At 53.3% G+C, this 5,000-nt stretch overlaps 1 protein-coding gene across 1 annotated transcript in view; it reads left to right on the top strand.

The window, feature by feature from the left end:
• slc49a4 (solute carrier family 49 member 4) overlaps positions 1-5,000 on the top strand; it is a 52,457-nt gene that overhangs the window by 24,222 nt on the left and 23,235 nt on the right. The gene's annotated exons all lie outside the window — the stretch shown is intronic.

Raw genomic sequence — 5,000 nt, 5'->3', positions numbered from 1 at the left:
AAACCAGCAGTTCTTGGACATTGAGGACCGTGATTTTATGTTCCCTGTGGAGTAACAAACAAACAAAAGCAGCAGTAAAACAGCCCTGGCAAATATGAATATTAATAACACGAGTGCCAGGGTCGGTGGCTGAAAGTCAGCGGACAGACTCAGGTCGTTGCCGTGGTGATGGAAGGCTCTGATCCAAATGAGAAAGGTTCTGCTCGTTTGTCTGGGCCGGGCGGTATTGGACTCTCTGCTGCCCTTCCCAGCACAGATCAGTCACCAGGCTCAGGGCATGAGCCCATCGCTCTTACTGCACGGCCAACGTTACGCCAGCGTTCTCTGTATGTTCTCACAAGGTTAGGGCTAAGACAGCCAGATTTACAATTTATACACACACTCACACACACGCACACGCACGCACACACACACTCACACACACGCACACACACGCACACACACACACACACGCACACACACACGCACACACGCACACACACACACACACACACACGCACACACACACTCGCGCACACACACACACACACACACACACACTCGCACACGCACACACACACTCGCGCACACACACACACACACACGCACACACACACACACACACAGAAACTATGAAGTTTGATCAGGGAGCAGCCTGTAGCCTAATGGCTAAGGTGCTTGACTGAGACCTGGAAGGATGGTGCTTCGATCCCCAGTGTCGTCGCGATAAGATCTGCGCAGCTGTTGGGTCCTTGAGCAAGGCCCTTAACCCCACACCGCTCAGTCTAATCAACTGTAAATAACTTTGGATAAAAGCCTCAGCTAAATAACTCCGGTTCCGCGTCTGATCACAAACCGAAGGAGGCAACACTGTAACCGTGGAGATCCATTACAGACTAGCGGTCACGTCTAGCCGAACGTCTGCGTTGCGTAAATGATTTAAGAACCGGGCGTTCCGGTCCAAATGGGCCTCTGGCCGCCCCAGTGTGGGACTGGTATTCATCACGCCCGCGAGCGCTCCATATGCTGCACGTGTTCCCGTCGGGAAGACGGAACACACAGCCTTCGGGGATCGGAAAATACGTCCCGAAAATACTGGCCGCATTCACCCGGAGCGGTGTAGTTGCGCGGTGATTAAGTTTAACGGGTAACGCTTCGGGTTAAGAGATAAAATAAATAATTCAGCGCTATCTGTTAGCGGAAGGCCTTCCCCCCCCGGGCCTTTGGCTCCTCGGAACAGCAGATTTATTTTTAAATCATGTTTGGCTGGATAAATATGTTTTTTGGGCCTAGTGTGATTCAGATATACTCCTCCCACGTATATTAAGACCGCAACTCCCAAACCTTAGACGTTATATTTCATTTTAAATGTAGGACAGAGCGTGTGCCTCAGACATCATTATGAGTGGGGCGTACGTCAGGACCGGGGTGGGAGGGGGGGGGAGTGTTTGTGCAGATGAGCAGTCCGTGTGAGGAGAGAGAAAGAGTGTGTGGTTTAATCAGACGTGAGCGTTTAACTGTGGGGTGTGGAGGTGAGGGGATGAGAAGATCGAAGAAGAATACTCCAGGAGTATGATTATCGTCTTCCGGGCTCGCAAACGGTCTTTGCAGTACCGCATGGTGGCAGGAAACATGACGGTCTTAACAAGTATTTTAGTCTGGTTATAAGACTTAAGATCTTGTTGTTGGGCAATCACATCCGCAGGCCTCTCCATCTCGCTTGCCTGGAACCCTTTTCCCTGACCGGTCCCACGGCGGGGTCTCTGTGATCAATCCCATTTTCCGCCGTGCCAAATTCCCCCTTTCACAACGAGAGTAATAAAGGAGTGACTGAAAGGGCGTGCGTGCCGCTCCAGATGTCGAGCTGAAGACTGGTTTCGTGTGCCCTTCCCGTTAAAGTGTGTCCGCCCTGCGACGTGCTCAGAGAGTAATTGGCATTAGCGCGGCGGCGGTCGATCGTTGCTAATTGCCGGAGCTGATGGGAGTCCGGCCCTCTCGGCCCTGGATGAACAGGGCACGGCTGTAATTCTGTTACCGGCCTCCGGGGGGTAGTTACATCACAGCCACCTCCTTCACCTCCCCGTTCTTTCCCAGAATGCATTAGGGCTGGCTGACGGAGGACAGGGTGTGGATGGAGTGCGCTGGCTGTCAGTAGAGGGGACTGGGTGTGGATGGAGTGTGCTGGCTGTCAGTAGACGGAGGACAGGGTGTGGATGGAGTGTGCTGGCTGTCAGTAGACGGAGGACAGGGTGTGGATGGAGTGTGCTGGCTGTCAGTAGACGGAGGACAGGGTGTGGATGGAGTGTGCTGGCTGTCAGTAGAGGGGACAGGGTGTGGATGGAGTGTGCTGGCTGTCAGTAGACGGAGGACAGGGTGTGGATGGAGTGTGCTGGCTGTCAGTAGAGGGGACTGGGTGTGGATGGAGTGCGCTGGCTGTCAGTAGACGGAGGACACGGTGTGGATGGAGTGTGCTGGCTGTCTGTAGAGAGGACACGGTGTGGATGGAGTGTGCTGGCTGTCAGTAGACGGAGGACAGGGTGTGGATGGAGTGTGCTGGCTGTCAGTAGACGGAGGACAGGGTGTGGATGGAGTGTGCTGGCTGTCAGTAGACGGAGGACAGGGTGTGGATGGAGTGTGTGTGTTACGCGTGTCGGGGTGTGTCCGATTCTCCTGCTTTGGCGGGAATCACGAGCCGCAAGGTCGGAGGCAGCCGGCGGGAATAGCACGACGTCACGCTACAAAACTGTCTGTCTCAACAAGCGCTTTAGTCTTGTAATAAGTCTTAAGATATTATGTTATTTTTCTCAAGTAGAACATATTAGCTTGTTTTAAGTGACTGTTTGCTTGAGAAGTGACAAGTTTCTTACCCCACTGGCAAATCTTGAAATGAGTCAAACTGTGCAGCCTATAGCCTAGCCTAGACGAGGCTGCTTAAGTGGGGGTGCTCGTTTCGTTTAGCAGAAAAGTAAAAGAAATAACATTTCAAGCCTCAAGTATAAGACTAAAATGCTAAATGAGATACTTTGTTTTTTAACAAGTTCCGCCCCTCGCTGTACGGTGCCCTCAGGACGACCCGACAGAACCGCCGTTTATTTACACCTCCTTAACTACTGCCGAAGAAGCCACTCCAATACCGTCCGCATTCTCTCTCTGTCACACCGCTTATTCTGTTAATTACAGAGGCTTTGTGCGCATATTTACCCCGATTATCTCTGCAGTCATTAACCGCAGAATAAGCCACCACTGCCTCTGGTCTAAGAGACAGAGACATATTCCTAAACTTTTTAAATTAAACTTTCTGTATTTGTGCCCCTGATCAGCTGTGACACTTCCTCAGAGGGAGGTGGCGTGTAAGAGATCTCCAGGGCTTCCGGGAGAGAAACTTACCGCTTGTTTTGACTCTAATGTGCGGTGATATTGCATATTTTAACATCCTGAAAGCCTTCCTCCCTGGTGCCTCTGCCTGTGCTCGGAGTACCGTGGCCTGTTTTGGGCACTGCATCGCACGGAAAGTTGAAAGTGGTGAGAGAGTACGCCGATGCAAGGCGGCTGATTCCGGGTATGAAATGTGAGCGTTATGGAGGAAGACAAAGCCTGTCGTCAGGCTCAGTGCAGACTGGGAGAATTCGGTGAGAATCAGTTAAACGTAAAATTTGCACACAAGTATTTATTTTCCCCCCACAGTTCCCGATAGCCAGGTCAGATAGCAGAAGCTCTTTATACTGGAGATGCACTTCACTGACCTCAGCGCTGGTTCCCATGGGCCAGCACAACACAAACATCTGAAGATGAGGACCTCAGCCTGGTCCAGCTTTATAGTGGAAATCTGCTGGAGGAGTGAGTCTCTACAGAGGCATGGGTCAGGGGTCAGGGGTCAGGCACTCACAGTCCCCCAGGGCGGAGAACGGCTGTTTCTCCACCCTCCCTTTACCTGGGAGTCAGGTGTGATCACCCTCCCTTTACCTGGGAGTCGGGTGTGATCACCCTCCCTTTACCTGGGAGTCAGGTGTGTCCACCCTCCCTTTACCTGGGAGTCAGGTGTGTTCACCCTCCCTTTACCTGAGAGTCAGGTGTGATCACCCTCCCTTTACCTGGGAGTCAGGTGTGTTCACCCTCCCTTTACCTGGGAGTCAGGTGTGGAGACCCGGGAGAAAAGAAAACCAGGGCTGGTTTTGGATTGGGGAGCCAGATTTGATGATCCCTGGTGTAGAGCGTGGGGATTGGCTGATCCCTGGTGTAGAGAGTGGGGATTGGCTGATCCGTGGTGTAGAGAGTGGGGATTGGCTGATCCCTGGCGTAGAGAGTGGGGATTGGCTGATCCCTGGTGTAGAGAGCGGGGATTGGCTGATCCCTGGTGTAGAGAGTGGGGATTGGCTGATCCCTGGTGTAGAGCGTGGGGATTGGCTGATCCCTGGCGTAGAGAGTGGGGATTGGCTGATCCCTGGCATAGAGAGGGGGGATTGGCTGATCCCTGGCATAGAGAGGGGGGATTGGCTGATCCCTGGCATAGAGAGTGGGGATTGGCTGATCCCTGGTGTAGAGAGTGGGGCTTGGCTGATCCGTGGTGTAGAGAGTGGGGCTTGGCTGATCCGTGGCGTAGAGCGTGGGGATTGGCTGATCCCTGGCGTAGAGCGTGGGGATTGGCTGATCCCTGGCATAGAGAGGGGGGATTGGCTGATCCCTGGCATAGAGAGTGGGGATTGGCTGATCCCTGGTGTAGAGAGTGGGGATTGGCTGATCCCTGGTGTAGAGCCTGGGGATTGGCTGATCCGTGGCGTAGAGCGTGGGGATTGGCTGATCCCTGGTGTAGAGCGTGGGGATTGGCTGATCCCTGGTGTAGAGCTCTCTCCTGCTCCAGCCCACTAGTTCCCATTGAGAGAGCTTGAGGTCCCATACCCAGGTACAGACTGTGGCACAGGGCAGGGTGTTGGTGAGTTGGGACGGGGCAGGGTGTTGGTGAGTTGGGACGGGGGCAGGGTGTTGGTGTTTGCCCTTCTGTTACTCTGTAAAGTGTCTTTGGA

Source organism: Conger conger, chromosome 3 (genome assembly GCF_963514075.1).
Source record: "Conger conger chromosome 3, fConCon1.1, whole genome shotgun sequence".
NCBI classification, from domain to species: domain Eukaryota; kingdom Metazoa; phylum Chordata; class Actinopteri; order Anguilliformes; family Congridae; genus Conger; species Conger conger.
This window is presented reverse-complemented; position numbering and strand designations above follow the sequence as displayed.